The sequence below is a fragment of the Manis pentadactyla genome, chromosome 3 (genome assembly GCF_030020395.1).
Source record: "Manis pentadactyla isolate mManPen7 chromosome 3, mManPen7.hap1, whole genome shotgun sequence".
Lineage (NCBI taxonomy): Eukaryota > Metazoa > Chordata > Mammalia > Pholidota > Manidae > Manis > Manis pentadactyla.
Genome location: NC_080021.1, coordinates 73,265,496 through 73,288,673, shown reverse-complemented (window position 1 = coordinate 73,288,673; position 23,178 = coordinate 73,265,496).

The window sequence follows — 23,178 nt, the reverse complement described above, 5'->3', positions numbered from 1 at the left end:
GTAATAACTTCAACTGCCATTTATTGAACACCCATGAGGTAATATATCTTGAACATACATTGAGACATTTAATTGTTTTAAGAACCCTGCCAACTTTACATTACTACCAGTTCCATTTTTTAGATGAGGAGATAAAGACGCAGGGAGGTCAACTGACTTGCTCAAGGTCTTGACCTGCAAGTGGCACAACCTGGTTCCAAACTCAAGTCTGACCGGTTCCATGGACTGATTTAGTTTAGTTTAGTTTAGTTTTAAAATCACCCCACGCTTTCTTAACTGGATGGATTCTGTCGACAACTTTGCCTGATGGGTAAGATATTATTATAACCCTAAAGCTCAGCAGAGATGAACAATCAATTCTAGGAATCACAAGTAGGTGGTGGCAGGGTCCAGGTTAGAGCCCAGGATGCCTGACATACTCTACCACCTTCAGTGCAATGTTTCAATCAAAATTCAGACAGAGTTGTGGAATCTTTATACACCTTTTCATGCTATTCAGTAATTACGGAAGTGGATTTCTAGAGGTGAAATCCATTTTCAGTGACTGAAGTTCTAGCTTTAATTCTGTGACTTTTATCTCTACTCTGTAACTCATACTCTGGTTCTTTGCAATCTAAGAGGCTGTGCTATTCATTGAGCTTCCACAGTGAGGGAGATATAAGCATTGTATCAGGCCCAAGTTAAAGAGAAAGGATGGATAGCCCCTTTAAAGAAGTAGTTCTTATTTATTTGGAGGCAGTAGGAATTCCTTGAATTTTTTTTCATGGTCTGATATAGACTTGGGATGGGCTTCTATAAGGTGATAAAATATTTATTAAATCAGAATTGATTTGCCAAAATCACACTCTGAACTTGGGGATAACTGTTTTTTCTGTGTGCATGTGAGTATTCCACTGGACTGCTTTTGGAAGTCAAATGAACTGCTTTTCAGTGGGAAAGTAGTTATTTTAATTGTGAAGCTAAAAAAACATATTTTGTGCCAATGTGTCTTGGTCTGAAGGTAAATTAGAGCTACAGCAGATGCTTTTAGTTAAAAACAACAACTAGCATTTGATTTTTAATCAAAATGGTCTGAGAAGCAAAAGAATAAAATGCAGTTCAGAATGTTTTCAAGCAAGGCCTAATGTGGTAGCGATCAGCCCCCACAAGCATCCTCACTGTAGAATACTCAGAGTGTGCCTGAATCCTAGTTTCTCATAGCTAAATCCTTCAGGATCCTACCTACATTATGCCATACTTGCACATGAAAAGTGATTTAGAAGCATGAGGAGAATATAAATCTTGCTCCATATATTGAAAAGTTCAGATGTGTTCTAGCAGATGTGCATCTCCTAGGATTGTAAAGAGAAACAAGTAATGATTTGCATTGGGAAACAAGAGAATAGCAACAAAGAATTTTTCTTAAAAATAGCAGTTGACTGATCTGGGCAATACTAAGTTTCTTAGAGCTTTTGAAAAAGCTGCCTTTTGTGTTTATTGACTGTCAGCAGACACATTTTTCTTTTTTCTTCATGACTACATAATATTTCAAATAGTAAAGAATTTTTATTTTTAAGATACTATATTTGGGCTTCTGAGAGCTGCTTCAAATGATCACATCTCTTTTCTTTGAAAATGGCATTAAAATAAAAGACATTCCATCATCTGGTATGTGTTGAGATGAAGCAAAATCTCAGAACCATGAAACATGGGAATATACAAGTGTATGCATGTACATGGTACACTGAAAGCAAAACCTTTTGGGATGAACTGTTAAGCAGCTTGCTTTTCATTCCTGTTGCTCAGACATGCTCTGTGAGCTTGAAATTCAGTGGAGGTCCATTAGTTTTTCCAGCTCTTTAAAATAATAACATGTCTTCTGGTACTTCTAATTATAAAAGAAGTCTTATTTTAGTAGCAAAATTACCTCATCTATTGTAATAATGACAACTCAGAACTTTCCTGGAGGTTAAAGCTATTTTCTCCTGCAGTTCAAGGTGCTGCAGTGGCAAGTGTGCAGGAGGAGGAGAGAGCAGGGCTGGCCACTTACCAGCCTTCCTGTCTGTCACACCCTTCTCCATGGTAACCAGCCCCTTGAGACTGATTCTGGTTCTTCCAGGGTTGAAATCGGAGGAAGGAGACAAGGTAAGGCCCTTGAAAGGCTTCCTTGACTTGTTCTGCTATAATCTGGCCTGGATGTTCTCTCAGTGTGGTGAATATTTCAATGGAAAAAGTGTGGGTGTATGCATGCTCTTGTACAGATTGCTCTGGGAAATCCTCAAAATACCCCCATAGTCATAGAGGCTTCTTGATCCTTCAACTCAAGGTTTAATACACCACAAAGAGGGAGATTATGTGGAGTTACCCTAGAAGGGATGCTTGGTCATCTCCTTCATAAATTCTAACTAGTTAATCTAATACCCCCTTTTGTAATCAGAGGGGGGCTCCACAGGTACTATCATTCTGTGCTCAGTTTTCTGGGCTTGAATCAAAACTGAGAGAGATAAAGAACATCCCATGCATATTCTGTTACAACGAAAACAGGTCAGCAGCTTGGTGCATTGGAGAGAGCTCTGAAATGATCTGGAAGTGGCCACGCTGGGTTCTGTGTTCTTTAATCTTCTTGGGCTTGCTGAGGTACAGGCTATCCTCTTCTTTAAGTAAAGTAGGAAACAAGACTAAAGGAATGGACATCACTTTCTTGGGGTCCAACAGCTAGTAAGGGGGGGTGCATCAGGAACCATGACACTGGTGGAGTGTGGGAACTTCTAGAAATGTGGTCTTGGGTCCCATCCCAGGCCTAATGTACCAGAAGCTCTGGGGAGGGAAGCTGTGCAGAGAGTGTAACAAGCCCCCACGTGACGCAGCTAACAATGCTCACATTTGAGAACAGTGCAGTACACTCAGAGAAAACTGAATTCTAATCTTTGGTGTTTCTTCAATATGGAAAGGCACAGAATTTTTATCAAACTTGTTTGTCAGGTAGGTGTCTATTGTTGAAAATGCCTTAGTTTTTGTAATAAAGAAAACTCCTACTTAAAGGAGTGTTATTCCAGGGTTGATATTGTTGTAAGTGGTTACATGCAATAACTCATTTAGCCTTTATGTGTGGCTGTCCCCATTTTATAGTGCTCAGATAATTTGCAGAGAATTACCAAGCAAAACTATCTTCTTAGTAGGGTCAGTCACCCCAGCTCTGATGACCTGACTCTGTTGGGGTCTACCCTGAAGTAGTATCATAGACCACAGATTGTTTTTTGGAAGAAAAACTTTAAAATTCCTCTCTCTCAAGACATCTGAAAATTTGGTTGAGAAAAACATTTATGGAGGTATTCTATAAAGAAAGCCATTTATCTCTTTTTTTAGATACTCTAAAATCTATTCTGGGATTGAGCCAAAGCATCATGTGAATTTGCATGTGTGGAGATATACTTTATAAACTGCATTTTAGCATTATGCCATTGACTCACATTGAAGAATGTTATAAGAAACAGTGCTATGGGAGGCACTGTACTGACTGTAAGAATATTGTTAAAGAAATTTCTTACCCTGTTACTCAGTAATCTCTTTCTCAGAATGTAAATGAGGAATTTTTTGGTCATTGGTGGCAGGAATAAGCTTGCTTTTTCTGAGCATCTGATTTGTTTTCATTTAGGGGACATAGAGAACCACATAATGAATCATGCTTATGCCTTTGTGTTATCTGCTCAGTTGTGCCTCCAAAATTTATATGTTGAAGCTTTAACTCCTAGCACCTCACAATATGACTAAATTTGGAGAGAGGGTCTTCAAGGAGATTAAGTTAAGATGAGATAATTAACATGGGCCTTAAGCCTATCTGACTGGTGCTCTTATGAGAAGAGGAAATTAGGACACAGAAAAGCATAGAGGGAGACCACGTGAAGACAGAGGAAGAAGACAGCCATTCACAAGCCAAAGAAAGAAGGAGGAGGAACCAGTCTTACCAACACCTTGATCTTGGACTTCTAGCCACCAGAACTATGAATGAATTTCTGTTGTTTAAGCCACCCAGTCTGTAGCACTTTGTTATGGTCCCTAGAAAATAACTACAGTTTCTACTGACCATTGTAAAGTTACATTCATGAACCACTGTAACAAATGTAGGGGTTTCATACCATTCATTTTCATGTGTTACCCTTACTTCTGATTCTATCTACTTTTTCTTTTTCTTCTTTGTTCTTTATCTATTTCCTTATTTACTTCTTTCCATCTCCCATGCTGCTGCCAGCCTTGTTGGGTAACATTAATATACTTTTCATTTCTGTGGGCTCCCTACTGCCTTTGTTGCACAGCTGGCTTGACAGTATGGGCTGGAGCTCATTTACTCCTCCCAGGGCCAGGAAAGAGGCATGGGTGCACATCCAGGCTTGTGATAGTCTTCTGACCATGTGTTCCACTGTTTCTCCTTTATGTGGCCAGGCCACTCAGACTCTGCCTTAACCTTTGAACCTAAGCTACAACACTCACAGTTTCTGCTTGGAGACAGCCATGCCTTTGGTGGTATCTTTCCTGAAGTTGACTCGCATGACTGCTTTCTCTAGAGTAACGCAGCCAGTCTCCAATCTGCTCCTCTTCCTGATTTGAGCTTCTGCCTCTTCTGAGTGCAGAATACCCAGATACAAGTGAAGTGCAGGGAGACCATGGATTCTTGCAGCTGTCTTAAGTCCATCTTGCCATGGGACACACACAAAGGACATATATTCCACTCTCAAAATATTGAAGAACAAAGTAAATCTCTCCTTGAAGGGAGAAAATGGATTATATTGCTCAACACAATACCAAAGCTTCTCCATCTCTCTCTTGAAACTTGCTCACTTCCTATACGTCCCCTTCTGCTGCCTTCCTCTCCTCTCACATCATGCCCTTTCTTTCTTACGTAATCAAATTCCTCTTGTTTTTTTTCTTTTCCTTCTCCCAGTTACACTAGGCACAGCAGCTCAAAGAAGATCTTTTTTAGAAGGTGGGCAGGAGGAAAAGTTTTTGAAGCTTATACTTTCGGATTTTTGTTCTTGTCAGGCAAGATGCTACAGTTCCATGCAGGTATACAATGCAACCTATGGGCTTTGTCTGAGCTACTATTTTCAATGGGAAATGTACAAAGAGACAGGAACAAACTTAGCTTCCTTTGATTCCCCAAGACCAATTTATACATGAGGCATTTATAGTCTATCTAATGGTCTTGCTCTCAGACTCCAACTGGAAACAAGTGCGCAGCAAAGACTTACTGATTTATAACCTGGAGACATGAATTCTGATTCTTGGTGTGATCGAAACAGATCATGTCCATGTTGACATGTGAAGTAGTTGACTTACCTGCTCACCATCATCATCATGGTGTTAATTAAAGTTCTAGGAGTTGAAGAACTAAGTAAAAGTTACAGGCGTGGGCTTGTCTGTCAGCACTGGGTTACAGTCCTGGCTCCATTTACCTTGGGCAAGCTGCTTAATTTTGATGAGGCTCAGCTTTGTCATCTATAGCAAAGGGATAGTAATGATGCTTCCCTTACAATGTTACTAAAACATGAAATAAAGTAATATACATAAAGAACAGTTGAGATCACTTTCCTTGGTTCTACCAGTGCCTCAGCACAGCCTGTATGATTTGATGCCTGATGAGGTCCAACCTCTTACCCTCCACCCCCAACTCCCAGTATGTGCTCCACACACTACTGACATTTAATACCCTTTGTGCACAGGCTCTGGACAATGCTCTGGGGACAAAGAAATGATGATGCCCGGCTCCTGGCCTGGAGGAAGTCACATTTTATTAGGGAGCAAGAGACTCATAAACAAATTAGAAATCTTGCTGTTAAAGTATTAAATGAGTGGTTAAACTGTTAAGATGAGGGAAAGGAGATAGTGTTGATTTTGCTTGGGCTGAAGGTGGATGGGAAGAAATACAGTCAATCTGGACAACTCACAGTGTGTCACAAAGTCATTAACAATTCCAAAAATCTCTACAAAATGGGATGTATTATACAGAAAAGCTTACAGAAGAGTGAAGAGACCAGAATCTTGGCCAGACTGAGGGCCTGACACAGAACTGTTTCCTCTGCCCCAGAACATGATTTCCCTGTGTCCCAAGTGGAGGTTTCACAGGGTGGGTGGAGCCCGTTCCCTACATCTCAGCTGTGTGATCCCAGCTGTATTTATTAAATAGCCAATATTACAGATTGTGCCAAGTGGTTCTGAGCATTTTGGTAACCATGACTCAGCTTGGAGCCCATGCTCTGGGTTCTTTCGATGTCAGATTTTCTTGTCACTGTGTGGTGTGCGCTCTGGCACTGCTGATGTTCTCGGATGGGAGCCAGGGCTTTCTGTCACTGTGGGTGGTGTTAGCCTCATGGCCACACTGTTTAAAAACTTGACTCATCTTGCCTGCTCTAATACTTTAGCTCAATATGTATTCTTTCTCTGAATTCCCTTTCTGCTCTTTCTCTCTTCAAGACCTAGTTCAAAAAATATTTAGGCACATCCTCTCTCCTTCTAGTCTATGACAGGTGTGAGGCAATAACCGTGTCTTATGATCTTTGTGTCCCTCATGTCCGTCACACTCCTTAGAGACTCCACAAGTGTTAGCAGAATGAATGACCTAGAGCACGCAGGCAGGAGCTCTAAGACCCCAGTGAGATACCAGGCGGGTGGCTCACAGAGTTCTCTATACCCAGCACACTACTGGCTTGGACCTGAGTAGTTGCAGTGAGAAGGAGGAAATGGTTTGCATTACTTTTCACTCATGAAAATGCCTTGTATCTACTATGGTCCCTAGACCAAATCTGAACTTTGGTTCTGGTTTGATTCATGAGCATGAGAAGGACTAACTCATTCATGTCCAAAGGTAGACTGTGATAGAGCCTGGACAGGGGGGCTGCCTTTTTGAATAAGCCCACCCGCCACCTCAGAGAGACCTAGGTTTCATCGTACTTAGGCTACAGGCATTCTCCAGAGGACATGTCAGCAAGCCACAAGCCCACCTTTCCCCTGACCCCTCCCCTCCAAAGCCTGCCAAATAAAAAGCCTCTTAGCCTGTAAGAGACACCTTTGTTCTGCTCACAAGAACAGACACATCTGGCTCAGGTTTAGCGATAAACCTGCTTGGACTGTGGAGTCCACGAGCCTGCTTTTCTTTTTAGACTGCCCATTCCCTAGTCACCCAGGCTCGATGTTATTGCTCCAGAAGTGGCCGCAGATTAGATATTGGGCTGAATATCCAGGCAAACAGGGGAAGTGAAGTAAATTATTTTAGACTACCTGGGCTACAAGTATTTGAATAAGTATGTCTTTGGAGTCAATCCCATAGAGAATATGCTAGAACACTTTAATCTGAATTTAAAAGTAAAAATAACAACATCACTACCCAGATTCTAGTCTTAAAAAGAAAAGAGAAGAAGAAGGTATGCTCTCTTGATCTGGCTGAGTTGACACAAAATTCTTGTCATTGGTATGGAGTGATGTTTCTGTAGGAAAGGACAGCTTTTCCTTTCTTCCTTTCCAGGTTCTTTGGCTGGTCTAATAATCAAATTGGCATAAAATAGATTAACAGGCAAAAACAAATTTCATTTCTCGCATATGAGAGCACACAAAAATGAGACTCAAAGAAGTGAGCAAAGAAGGCAACTTCCATGTCAAAGAAACAATAACTTTGTGAAGAGTTGACAGAACAAAGGAGTTTGGGCTTAAGGTAGCAAATTGGTGAAGAAATAACAAGGTTTATTTACACAGCTTTCCCAGCCCTGAATTCCCTCTTTCTGATTATAAGGATGCCTTCTGCACTCTGTACAGGGAGGGTAACTTCACAGGGAGATTTATTTCCTGCTTTCGGAGGACAAAGGAGGGCCAGAATGTCCTTCCTGCACCAGCTGTTTCTTAAGTAATTTTAATTCAAAATGATCAATATGCCAAAGTGCCATATTTTGAGGGTGGTATGTTCTGTTCTCCTTCACTTCAAAAACAGCAACACCTCAGCTAAAAGTCTAAATGTCTACTTTGTTGCTCAACCACGTTTTTTTATTTTTGGATGTTGATAAAGAATCCTGATTGCTTCAGTGCAGTGAATACACTACAATATTACTAATTTGGTAAGAGAATCCTAAAACTTCTAAATAATTAGGTTGTGACACAGGAACGATGTTTATCTTTTTCCTATAGTTTGTAATCTGAGGAGATGGAGTACCGAGCAAACAAAAATTGTTTGCCATGGAACTATAAAAATGCACTAAGTAAAATGTATACTTATCAAAATCATTTCAGTGAAGTCTCTATAATGAGAAAAGACTTAATTTTTTTCTGTACCCTACAGTTTCAGTATTTGAACATGAGGCAACATACTATAAAAAAAAGCTGATAAAGGGGTTTAGTCTCAAAAGCAAGTTTAGTGTACGTTCTGGATCAAAACAACATCAACCCAAATTATTCTTATTTATTCTGCTGCACAATAAAAGCCAATATCCAAGATGACAATATACAGGCATTAAGATTTTCAAATACAGAAGATTCCTATGGTTATAACATAATTTCCTTAAAGAGATGGAAAAAATTAACTCCAAATCAGAAAGATTTCAATAAAGCTTGAAATGAGCGATTCTTCCTGCTTAATAATTGTTAGGATGAAATTCCAGTTACTGTGAACATTCTATGCCATTAACAGATCAGTTAATAGAAGTTTTTTATTTCTAAGTACCACTAAGTTCCAAATCACATATATGACTATATATAAAATATATATGACTATATGTAATATATATATAAATCTTACATATAACATTTATCAAACAAATTGCTGATTGGTGCTCTTGCTTTGGAAACACTGAATTTCAGCAGGCTTGAGGTGTTGCACATCCATCGCTCTTGAGAAGACCCATATAATGGTGCTTGCAAAAAATATGTAACCTTTATAGGTGGATGTACAAATGGCCCTAATTATAATAGTATTAATTAGCTAATTTGGGGAAGTTTTAATGCCTTTTTTGTGCCAGGCACTGTTCTAGGCACTGGAGGCTTAGCAGTGAACAGAATATGGAAGTTGTAGTCTAGTGGTTATGCAGTTGGTTATTTGATAAGCTTAACAGGAGGCCCAGTCAGGAAAACATTCCATCTTCCAAGCCTATACTTCATTTCACATTTACAGCTGGAAGTTTGTCTTGCAAAACATGTGAAGAAACATTGAACAATATTCATACAGAGTGTGAAGAATGGAGATGTGGATAAATTATCACATTTAGAGACTTGCAGACAAAAATCACTTCCTAATGTGCCTTTTAAAAAGCAGTAACATAGTAACAATTGCAAATAGAGGCCAACAGGCACAAAACACCGCTTACAGTGAGCTTCCATTAATAATAACACTGTAATTGTGGATAGACAGGGCTTTACAGGTTACACAGGGCTTTCAGACACATTTCTCATTCTCTGCGGCAGTCCACAGATGGTTACCTACATTTTAAAAATCTAGAGACTAAGGTTTTGGTAGGTTTTCAAAGGTCTCACTGTAAGTTGTGTAACTAAGACTAGGACTCAAATCTTAAAGCAATTAACCCACCTTAATTTCCTGAGCACCTTTCTCCTTTCATAAACTTTGCTGGTTTTGCATGGGACTGTGAACCCTGCAGATTTTTCTTTCTAAAATGATTGTAGTTAATTAAGTGTGTGCTGACTTGTTAGACAGTCTCATGTCCTGATGCTGAGAAACCGAGAAGCAGAGTCCTGAGCAATAATATAAAGCAGAGGCTGAGTTACTGGAAGTTCCGGCATTTGGATGTGAGCTAATACCCAGGTTCTGACCTATTTCATTCATTAACAAAATAGGTGTCAGGTTTTGTAAAAGCAGGACGATAAATTGTGAAAACTGTTATCTTGGCCAAATTCCAAAATGAGCATTCATGTAATGACAATTTTCAAATGGACAGTTAATTCCTTAGAAAATAAAATCAATACCTGGATAGCACTTTTTTATATCTCAAAACACTTGGATGGGTAACTTCATTCACTGGGTGAGGCCCTATATTGGGCAGTATGTCTGGAGCAATGCAACATAAATGTTTACCTGAAAATTTTGCAGAAGGAATTAAGGTTCAGCTAGAGATAGTGGTTAACATCCATTGAGAATCTGTTTCTGAGTATCTCTCTCTATCTCTCACACACACACACGCACACACACACACACAAATGCCTTTAAATTTCTAAGAACAATCATTCCAGGGAAGTGTTCTAGACTGAATTTTCTCAACAATGACTTTTCTCATTTTAGTATGATCATCAGCACCCACATGCATGAACGTAACCCATGTTTAAGGTGGGCAGATGCCAAATACATCCAGGCTGGTTGTTGTGAAATTGTTCTATTCCTATCACATGATTATACAGAATGAGATTTTTTTCAAAAGCCCTCGGAACTAAGATTGAGCCACCCTTGATGGTTCTCCTTTAAAAGTGAGGAGATCCATTTCAGTGGACTGCCAGTAGTCCTAATCTCTCATCTTAAGTCTGAAAGCACCTGCAGAGGCAGCCTTTACTTTTGAAGAAGGCCATTTCTGGTCTTTACAAATGTTTCACTGTTTTCAGAATGCCTTCACAACTTTTAACCAGTGTGTTGGAAGGGGATACTCTATTTCTCACTTATAAGAGGACATTTAAATGTAGAAAAGATAAATATCAGACCCAAGATCAAAACTGGCTGAAATTCAGGTCTTTGTATTATAAATTCAGCTCTTCATCCTCAAGGCAGGTCTGTTTTCTTTTGATAAGAAATCTCCCCTTTTCTCCAAATGAAGTGCTACAACTTCTAGCTGGTGTAGTCGTTTAAACTGCCACTGGGAAAGGCAATAACTGTGAAGCAGGATGTATGAAATGTGATGACTCTAACCTCAACATTAATTATGCATCAAATAGTAAGAAGTGGGTCAGTGGGGGAGCTGAAAGTATTTATACATGATGGACCACTTTCTGTAATAGCTGACTTTGGGTCCTGGTAGAAACATCCTAACTTAGAAATTATTTTCAATGGAATTTGGTTTTCAGTTTGACTCCTCCACCAGGAAGGTGGAAGTCTGTGTGGTTTCCAGAAGGCTGACATAGGATATTGTGTGTTCCACGATCCTTACTTTTTTCTGGTAGGAGAAGCTCAGTGGTCCCAAGGACTCAGGTGTTATTCAGTAACAGAAACACAAACTGGGGACAAGTTTGCTGACAATTCCTAGGTAATGCCGTTGAGGCAGTTATTATTCAAGTAAACTAATCTGATGTAGTTTGATAAGCCTTTCTAGCAGTATTTCAATGTGCTTTTCCATTTGAGGATAAATGAGGGCAAAGATGTTTCAGCAACATCTGTATAAGCAAACAATTATGAGAGGTACTGAACTATATCAGTCCTAACATTTTTCCGCACTGTGCTATTTGTCTACACAGAACCAAATAATATATTTCAAAAAAGCAAAATCCATTGATTAGGAAGAGTTGTTTCAGCTTAGAAGATCTCCTCAGTACAGAAGAAACTGACATTTGAGCCAGAGGAAGCCAAGGTAAAGGAACCGAGTGATTGCTCGCTAACCATTATGAAAACACATGCTTAGTCTTTTAGACTAAACTCAAGGAGGGACTTTTATATATTTTTTTCCACTTGCCAAAATAGTCTAAACACATTGAACAATATCAGTCCTGTTGATCAAAATGTATGAACCTTCGGTTCCATTTTTAGGTATCCACACACAGCTGACATATCTGTTTGAACTGAAAAATTGTTTCTTGTAATTTCTTTTTTTTCATGTATTTTCTTCTGAGCCAACATGTCAATTTTGTATTACAAGTGTACTGTGTCTATACCATAAGTAGTACATATGGCAAATGAGAAAAACTTGATAGATTTAATTATGTTTATCTGAACACTTGATAAAACAAGACATAAAGCCTTCATGATTATCCTTTAAGGATTTTCCACATTGATTGGAACTAAACCTCATTAATATATTTTCTTAATATGAGAGTTATGTGATTTATGTATTTTTGCCATTTAAAAATGTATATTTCAATATCTGGTATTTTAGACTATGAGGGTCCTAATACCCTACATCTAATCATACAGCAGACTCTCAATTTTTCTCTCAGGAGTGACTTTTTAATCTGTTCCCCAGTTCTTACTGCCATAGTTCAAGATTTCCTTTCTCTTCTTTGGGATATTCCTAATAGCTTCTTTCTCTGGGGTCTCGGCACCCCTAAAGTACCTCAGTCCAGTCCCCTTCACTTTTTAAAAGACAATTACAGTCATGTTACATTTCAGCCCAAACCTCTCCTGGACCTCTCTTATCTTCAGAAGAGGTCCAAGAATAATAAAACTAATAATAGGGGCTAAAATTTCACACGCTTCTGTGTATAGATTTTGTAAGATGTTTATTTGCCATCTAGTGAGTACACAGAGATATCTTTATTTTGTATCGATCTGCATTTCCTTGATGACCTATGATGTTAATGATTTTTCAGCTCATGTAATGGGCTTATTTTCTATTTGAATATCTTCTTTGGTGAAATATTTATTCAAATCTTCTGACCACTTTACAAAATTTTGTTGGCAGACTTCATTTTTGACAGTACAAGACTAAAAGCATTTCCTTTACTTATTTGTTTATTTATTGAAGTGCAGTTGAAATACAATATTATGTTGATTTCAGGTATATAACTCAGTGATTTAACAGTTATCTACATTATTAAATGCTCACCTCAACTAGGATAGTTACTGTATCTGTCAACATAGAAAGATGTTACAGAATTATTGACCATATTCTCTATGCTTTACTTGCATCCCCACGACTAGTTTATACTAATTTATATTATGATTGAGATTTTGTGCCTCTTTATCTCCATCTATTTTACCCACCTAAACATTACCCCATGGTAACGACCAGTCACTTCTCAGTGTCTATGGGTCTATGCTGTTTTGTTCATTTTGTTTTTAGATTCCACAAATAAGTGAGATGATAAAGTATTTGTCTTTCTTTGCCTGGCTTATCTCACTTAACATAATACACTCTAGGTCCATCCATTTTGTCATAAAGGGCAGTATCACCTTTCACTACTCAGGATGGCCATTACTCAAAAGAAGAGAAATAAGAAGTGCTGGTGAGGATGTGGAGAAAAGGGAACCCTCCTACACTGTTGGTTGGAATGTAAATTGGTGCATCCACTATGGAAAGTAGTATGGAGGTTCCCCAAAGAACTAAAAATGGAAATACCATATGACCCAATAATTCTACTTCTAGGAATTTACCTGAAGAAAATAAAAGGTCTGATTCAGAAAGGTATATGCACCCCTATGTTTATTGCCACATTATTTACAATAACCAAGGCATGGAAGCAACTAAGTGTTCATCAATAGATAAATGGATAAAGAAGATGTGTTACATATATACAATGGAATATTAATCAGCCATAAAAAAGAAAGAAATCTTGCCATTGATAAAACATTTCCTTTAAAATTAAGAATAATGCAAAGATGCCCATTGTCACTGGTGCTATTCAGTGTATTGCTCTGGATGAGCTAGCTAGTGCTAGGTACATAGGTGGGTGACAGAGTATAAATAGGGAAAAGGTAGACCTTTAATAATGGTGTGACATGATTGGTTATCCATTTGGAAAAAGAAAACCTGCATCATATTCCACACTATACCCTGAAATCAACTCTAGGTGGATTAAAATATGATCTGAAGAAAGTTTTAAACTTTTAGGAGAAAATATTGAAGAGTATTTTTATGTCTTGGGGCATAGATATATTTCAGAATCAGACAAATAGTATTAACCTCAACAGAAAAAGAATTGATAAATTAATTACATTAAAATATAAAACTGTTTCTTAAAAGATACCATAAGAATGATCTATTTGGCAAAAATCCTGCAGAAATAGATAAATAAAGGAAAATACACCAATCTCACTTATAAATATTGAGATAAAAGTCTAATACAAAATATTAGCAAATAGAATCCAGCAACATAAGAGACTAATGTTCACCAATGCTGTTTTCATTTAACATTTTTCACAAAGTACCAACCAACAAAATTTGAAGAGGTGAAAGATTCAAAGGTACAAAAATTGCAAATCGAGACAAGAAATTATAATTATCTACAGATGATGTTATTATATTTCTGGGTAGCTTGTGTTAATCACCCAAATTCAATTAGAAAAATGAGGGAAATTATTAATGTGACTAGCAAGCTACCTCTTCAACATAAAAATCAATATAGCTTTCCAGAACACGGCCACCAAGTGAGACAATATAAAGAAAACATTGCACTTAAAATATCATGCACAAATATAAATACCTAGTCATAACCTAATGAGAAATGTCAAGGACTTATATAGTTTTTTTAAACTCTACTTAAGCATGTAAATGAAAACTTGAATGAACAAAAGGCTAAAGGCTGTAACTTTTTCTTGAATAAGAAAACTTTCTTAACTCAGTATTATAAAGGTGTAAGTTTTTCTGAAGTTAATTAAAAAAATTAGTAAAACACATTAATTTTGGATTACTTTTGAAACTAGTAAAGCTGGTTCAAAGCTTTATTGCAAAAACAAAAAAGGAAATAGAGTTTTAAAATGGAAAATGAAAAGTTATGAGGCTACAAATAAATCTGGTAAATGTAAGAATGCATTAATATAATATTTTTTTGTACTGGCATACAGAATAGTCAGACCCAGAGAGCAATATTAAAGTGCAGAATAGATAAAAATATACAAGGTAATTTAGAATCTAATACAGATGGAATTTCAATCAGTTGACCTTAAGGGGAAAAATCTGGATGTTTACTTCAATCTTATTATTAAAAGGAATTCCAGATTTGTCAATTCAAATGTAAAATTAAGCCTGTTTTCCACTCTGCACTCCCAAAAACAATTTTGTAAGAATACTAGAAGAAAATGGAAGAATGTTTTCATGATAATGAAATGGGAAAGGTTTTTCTTTTTAAATAAAATAAAAAACTTAAAAGTCCTTATTTGAAAACTGCAATAGCAAGTACATTAAAATTAAAGGCAAATTTATTGTAAACAAATTCAGACTAGGAAATCTATTTGTGATACGTATGATATAGTACTTTTAAACTTAACTTCCTTGCTATGTAAATCCCTCCAATCTATAATGAAACCCCCAATTAAAAAATGTATGGAAAATAGTTCATCAAGAATGATATGGGTATCTTATAAGATATAAAAGCTGCTCTACTTCACTCATAATAAAATAAATATGGACATGCTTTTTACATAAAATATCCCAGGATCAAAAATTCTAGGACTACACTGTTAAAAAAGGGTGGCCAATATTTACTGTCATAAACTTTAAGTGAAACTGCAAATTGATAAGAGGTTTTTTGAGGGCAATGTGGTACTATCCAAATTCTAGATGTTTCTGTTTTTGACAAGAAAATTCCATATTGAAGAGTTTATTTTACAGACAGTTTCATGTGTTCCTAATGATAATATATGTAGAAGTTAGTAGCAGCTTTGCAGTAACAAAAGAATGGTACAATGCAATTGTTGATCAATAGGCGATTGACTAAACAAATATGATAATCACAGTGGAATACTGGGAGCTGTTGTGAGAATTCAGATTTGAAGATGAAAAAAAATTCTTCAAGAACTATTATTAAATGAGCAAAATAAGATGCAAAATAATACAGAAGATATTCCCATTATGTAAATACTAATAAATACATTCATTTTTTCCTGAAAAGATGCACAAGAATCTTTCACTAGTTACTGAATCTTCAGCAGAAATTCAATTGGAGATGGGAAAATGATTTATCTTTTGTAATATTGTTAGTACATCTTAATCTTTTAAAAACTCATAATTATGTATTACTAAAATTTCTATATGAAAAATTAAATATTTTGAGAGATATTACAGAAAAATAAGAAGGAAAGGATTTGGGCATCTCTTTGCTAACGGAACTCAAGAGATGCCTACACATTTCCCTAAGGTTCTCTGCGTCTCTGCTTCAGACATGATCTGGCTGAGATTTGAGAACCTCTCCTTTGGTTTACTCACCTCGCTCCTGCCCACAGGACATCTGCCGTCCTTTGCTCTCCAGTTGCAACTTCCGGGGTTTCTGCCTACATCTCCTCTTCCTCGTGACTTCTTGTTACAGCGTGCTCCTTGCCTTCCTTGCCCACCTAGTTCTTTTCTGCTTTGTTGCTGAACCGTACAAATCACATGTGTTCCTAGATTCCTGGTCCACTTGCCCCTTTCTTGACCATATGCATCTTCTCTCATATGGATTTGAGCTGGAATGCTTGCTAGTGCTTTCTTTCTTTCCCTTTGGTTCTCCCACTCATACAGGTCTCTCATCTTCCTGGGCATATGATTCCTTCTCTGGATGTTGAGCGCAGATGGAATTTGAGTAAGGAAAGGAAGCTTTTTGTAGATAAAGCCAAAGCAGGAAAAGAAAAGACTTTTAGTGTGTATTAGAAGGAACTTGTGAAAGTGGCAAGGGAGGGAGCCATCCTCAGAGTGTAAAAGTCTGATTGTCTTCCTTGACTTCAGGGCCCACTGGGGAAGGTGGCTTTTCTTCATTCCTCCTGCACTTGGCTGAAAGGGTAGGAAGTACTAAAGCTCTGCAGATGTGGGTAGGATAGAGGCACGTGGAACATAATGATTAAAAACCTGGGAAGAAGAGAAGAGGGGTGGAGTCTGGGGTTAGGGGATTGGGAGAGAAAGGCAAGACAGACTCCCTGAAGAAGAGAGGCTTTTTGAAGAGGATAATCTATGTTTGACCCATGGACCATACAGAGTTGAGAAAGAAAGGCTACTTCTCCTCAGGAGGAGCCAGAAGGAAGAAGATGCCTGGGTGCTGTCCTCTGCTTGGATTGCATCAGGGATCTGAGCTGGACATCAGGGGACTCCTTCTGCAGGTTCTTCTGGATTCTTCATGTTGGACTGCAGGGGACCATGTCACTCTGCATTTGAACATTAAGGATATAGTAAGGGGTTGCAGATGCTCTGCTGTATCTTTCCCATTACAGTGGTCACAGTTAAAAATTAGCATTATTCTTGACATTGTTGAACTTCACCTTAATCCCTTGCTTCTGGAAAGCAGTGAGAATTAAGAAATCTCCCATCTCTTATGACATAAAAAGCACAGGAAACAAAAGTAAAAAAGGTAAGTTGGCATATCGTAATTAAACATTTCTGTGTATCAAAGGATATGAGATTGAAAAGATAGTCTATAAAATGTGAGAAAATATTAACAAATCATATGTTTGATATAGGGTTGGTATCCAGAATATATAAAGAGCTACAACTCAACAACAATTAGAACAACAAAAAGATGTGATTAAAGAATGGAATAAGGACCCGAGTAGGTATTTCTCCAAAGAAGATACACCAATAGCCAAAAAGAACATGAAAAGATGCTCAACTTCACTAAGCACAGGGAAGATGGAAATACCACCTCAAACCATTAGGAATGCTACTATCAAAAAACAGAAAATAACAAGTGTTGGTGAGGATGTGAAGAAATCATAACTGGCAAAGATTCTTTCCTTGACTAAAGTTTAGTCAAGCTCCTCTGAATCCTTTACTCAACTAGGCCTCAACATTTGAGTTTCTCTGTTTGGCTTTGCATTGCCCAATTTTAATAAGGATCCTCTTAAATCAGTTTAGCTAGAACCCCTCATCCTTAATATCTGATCACCTTTAATATCTGATCAAATTTCTTATTCCCCATGGTCCCCCAGGTGATAGGTGATCACCCTAGCTTCCTTCCAGCAAGAATCTTGTCCATTCAGTTTAGCCAGAATTTCCCATTCCGTATTTCCTCTAAATAATTTTCAATTTACTGTCCCAGCCCTGCTCCTAGGCTATAAATCCCCACTTGTCCATGCTGTATTGGAAGTGAGCCCATTTCTATACTTAGGTCTCTTCTTCCTCTATTTTAATAATTCTCAAATAAAATTTATTTTTACCACTTTACTATCAGGCTCTGGCTTTCTTTAACAGAACACTTGCAGGCTGTTGGTGGGAATGTAAAATGGTGCAGCCCTTGTGGAAAACATATGGCAGTTCCTCAAAAAATTAAAAATAGAATAACCATATGATCCAGGAATTTCACTTCTGGGTATATATCCAAAAGAAATGAAAGCAGGGTCTCAAAGAGATACTTGTACTGCCATGTTTATAGTAGCAGTATTCACAATAGTCAAAAGAAGATGCAACCCAAATGCTTATACATAAAGTAGTATACACGTGTATTGGGCTATTATTCAGACTTACATAGGAAGGGGTTTCTGACACAGGCTGCAGCATGGATGAGCCTTGATGACATTATGCTAAATGAAACAGCCAGTAACAAAAAAACCCCACAAAAAACAAGTACTATGTGATCCCACTTATTAAGTACCTAGAATGTCTAATTCATGGAGAGAGAAAGCAGAATGACGGCCTCCAGGGGCTGGAGTTAGAGGTATTGTGAGTTGCTTTTTAATGAGTATAAAGTTCCAGTTTTGCCAGATGAAGAGTTCTGGAGGTTGGTTGCACAATAATGGAATTGTACTTAACATTACTGAACGGTCAATAAAAAAATGGTTTAGATGGTGAATTTTATGTTGCGTGTATTTTACTACAATGAAAAATTTTAAAAAAGGAACAGAGAAAGAAATGCCCCTATCCTTTTGTGTTCCTGGGATTACTACAGAGAACCCCCTTTCCCATATGATTTAGATAAGCTAAGCGATGGCCACCTGTTTATTAGTGACAAGGTCAGGCACAATTCTTCCAGATTCCCATTCTTTGCCTCATAAGAAGTTAGCTAAGTGCTTGTCCCTGTTGAACAATCTGGACACAATACCTGCCAACATGACCAAACTTCAGCCAGGCTTCTTCCCTCTCCACAGGACCCTGGACTTTGACCTGCCTTTGAGCTTAAACAAGTATTGGATGTCGAAGTCCCTCCTTAATGACCCCTCCCCCAAGCTGGCCGGCCACAAAGACATTTCCTACTCAACTCTCCAGTCTTGCCGCCTGCCTATTCCACTTCCTCACACCCACATCTTTCTAGCTTTGTTTACTGCTGCTTATAAAAGAAAATCCTTTCTGCCTCTGCTTTGAGAAGTTTGTAGAACCTAAGGTTGGAGCGTGTTCTCCGTATTGCATGGTCTCCCCCGCCTCTCCCCAGCTCCACACCTGTTAACAATGGATTTTTGAATAGTTTTCTTACCCAAATCAGGTTTGATTTTTTTTGGCTTTCTTAAAGTATGAGAATAACATTTGTCCCATTTAGTATATGGAATATAGTGAAAAGATACATAATGTATGAATTGTTTATATGCCATAGGTAACACATAATTGGAATACGTGAGTCTAATTGTGGTAGTATATATGTGTACATAGTTAAGTGTCTTGCTAAACTTCACTGTAATGTTGGCCTAGGGTATTCTAACTTTTCTTTATATGTATGTTATTTGAAAAATTATTATTACTTTGTTCTATGGGCTGTCAGTAACACTTTTAAATTGGCTGTTTAATTCAAGAAAACATTAAATCACAGGCACCTAAACACCTATAGAAAGGATAGGAAGTTATGCTCAACTGGTATGGTTTCCTATATGAGATTTTATCTTGGTCCATTCTGAAGTTGCCACTTCTTTGTCTTGACTCTGTGAAATTATGAATTAAGAATAAAAACAAGAGTTCTTTGTAGTAAAAATGAACACTTTTAACTAAGTGTTCTGATTTTAATTTCACAGTTTTTTTTCCCAAATTATTTCCTTTTGATGTTTAAATTGCAGTTGTGTGTCAGGATTCTACATAGGGAAATTGTGATAAATCAGTAGCCGTGATAATTTGCTGGGTCAAAGTTCTTACCAAGACATTACCACCAACCTAGTTTAAGGGGATTATTAACATAGCAGCAGACTTTCAAGGTCAAATCTGAATATTTCTCTCTTCTTGAAGTAAAGACTGGCCCATTCTGGATTTTTCCTTTCTCTTGCCTTTTTTCAAACATCTTTTTACTTTAACCTGGTACTTTCTGAAGGAGAGATGATACTCTGCTAACATTAAGGTTGGTATCTAGAAAAACAGAGTGCTTGTGTTTTTTACTGTCTTTGTATTGTTTATACTAAAATATCCACTCACTCACTTACTGAGAGCCCTATGAAGCAGACAGAGCAGGAGATGGCTCACACAGGAATACAGTCTACATTAGCACTGCCCGATTTCTTCTTCTTGATTCCACTGCAGTCCTATCTCATCCAAAAGTGCCTGTTCATACTCCCATTGCCCATGTATTTAACCAACTTGGCCTGTTTATGAATTTTCTGGATCTTTTATGCTCTTACCTGAGATGTACATGAATCTCAGAGGTGTGGGACATCTTTTATTAGTTTCATTTTCTTTTGTTCCTAGGTTCCAAGTCACCTAAACTCATTCATAGATTGAGTCCCTTATATTCAGGAAGACCTGACATAAAAACTCTTTCTGGAAAACCAACAAAAACTTTTCTCTGCTATGGCATTGAAGATTTTTGCCAAAACAGAACTAGTGACCCTTGACAGTATCAGATCTAATCTTCACACTCCACAGTTGAGTAAATTAGGCCAAGAGAAATATAGCACTTTTCCAGTATGCCATGATATTTGCGTGACAGAGCAAACAGGCCCACCTGATTGCATTGCTTCAGGTTTGAGCAAGACAGAAGTCAGGTCCCTTGCATAAAATTTAAATCATCAGTCTTTCTACTTTGCACATGTGACATAAGGGAAAGATTGAATTTTAAGTCAAAAAAGCTAGATATTTGGACTCTTTCGATAGTCACAGACTCTGAGTCTGTCATAGGTTGGTGTCATTTAGATATTCCTGAGCCCAGAGTGATATGGGCTGTAAGACCTTTTACCCAAACCAGATATTTCTATTTCCTACTAAATGTTTTCTTCTTCAAGGCTTGGGCCATCCCTGGCTATGGCTCTTAACTTAAAATAAAGTATCCCAATTGACCATCATCTCTTTAGTTCCTCCATGATATCAGGCAGATAGACTGCAATAAGGAGAAATGCTTTGGGTGGCCAAATTGCACAGAACCAGCTTTCAAAATTATGAAGCAGAACTATCATGAATAGTAGCATTGCAAATGACACATGTGCAGGCACACTTAGAGGAATACCAGGTTTAAATAATTAAGTGACAAAAATTAACTTCCCTTTTGATAATGAAAGTTGAATGCTCAAAATATTGCTGGGAGAAAGCATGGTTCTTGAAACTAGGACAGCAGAGATGGCCGGGTGGCTCTCACCTCTTCAGCCCTGGGCATATCTGACCATCTCATGATTTTGGTTGTCCCTTTGGTAAAATAAAGCGAAAGCATGGGTGCTCTTTTGCATATTCCCAACAATGAAATCCATGAAATTAGATTCCCAAATTAAGTGTTTCATTGTCAAAACTATTACCTTAACTTTTTCCTCCCTTGGTTGGTCCACGACCTGAAAAAGGTGTAGTAAGGATATATTCATATTCCCAAACAATCTTATTCCTTTAAATCTGATGGAAGTCCAGCAGAAAATTCCAAGAAATGTCATACTTAGGTGAGTTACCTTAACTATTACAGACAAGAGTTCAGAAGCCATGTTTCAGGCCATTGCTGAGGCTCGTGAAATCTGTCTGTGTGTTCATTTCTCCAGGAGACCCTTTCTGCTCTAGCATCTAACTCGGTGTGTTGTGATAAATAATGCAGTGCCTTCCCAACAGTTGCCTTAGCCATACGAGGGGTACATTTTAAAAAGAGAACAAGCAGACACAGAAATGGAAATTAACCCCAGGCCTGCCAGCCTCCATCAGGAATAATGGCGGCACATAATTCCAGGGTTAAATGAGAAGTAGGTGCCTTTTTACTGAGTTCGGCTCTTTGTCCTTGCTTTAGTGTGTCATTGTAGCAACTGTCATGTAAGGTTAATGACAGCCCCTCATTACCCTTGTCAAATATGTAATAATGTGGCCCAACAACGGGTCTGAATGGCTTCTGCTTGTCAGACCCCTATGTTTTGCCTAGCAGATGGCCACTGTGTTTGGAGGGGCCTCGCTCAGATCCATCACACTGATATCCTGAACACGTGTGTGTGCGGGAAGCATTTTCCCCTGATGGGACAGTGTGTGGCTAGAATACTAATTGAGCACAGCAAGGCGCTGTGATCTCCACCCTCCCTCCTCCTCCAAATCCCTATTCGTTTTCTGCGGGGCTGGCAGGGGTGGAGGGGGAGAAGGAAGATAGGACTTTTCTTGCCTCTCTCCTTCTATTATTTCCGGCGCCACACAACACTTTTCAGCTGTGATATGCACTCGTTTTCAAACCCTTTATTTGGATCACTTAGGATGCAGCACCCATGAAATTTAGACACATTCTATTCTCGGAGACATGGAAACAAAGGGGGAAAAAGCCTCAGTGAGGAAAATGGCAGGGGGCAGGGTTTACTGCAAAAGAGCTACAGTCCAGGTGGCAGGAAACGAGAGTTCCAGCCTGTGACCTTGTGCAAAGTCACTCCTCCGGCCTCATTTTACTTCCCCAGAAGGGTTGCCTGGCTGCAGAGGTGAGAGCCATCCATGAGACCAGGCACAGAAGGACTCGCTGTCCAACCTCAGGACTTCTGCAGTGGACCCTTGCTTTTCTTCTCCTCAGTGGCTTCTTATATGATGTCCCTTCTTTTCTCAGAAATCAACAGTGGCTCCCAATTGCTTCAAAAATCAACTTAACTTCTACATCACATCTGCAGAATTAGTTACCAGGCAAGCAACTTTTCCCCCTTACTAATCTGCTTTTCACAATTTCTCAGGCTGCATGTACCTCTTCAGACACAAACCTCTCTACTTTTTTCTGTGAATGAGTTTTCTTGGCTTCATGTTTTTGCTCATGTCTGACTCTCATATGAAACTCTGATGCTGCCTCTATTCTTCAAAAACATTAAAGACCTCCACTACTACCTCCACGTAACTGAAAATCCTGGCTTCTCTAAATAGTCCTATGACATCAGGAATTTCTTTGTTAATATATATTCAGAAGAAAAGAATTAGAGGTGTAAGGGAATTTGGAAATCATTCCATGCCAGTACTTCATTTTGAAGATGAAGTAGTCAAGCCTGCATTGGTCAAGACCAAGTTCTAAGAGCTAATATGGTAGCAAAACTAGCCCCACATCTTTTGATGCTGAGCCATCTTT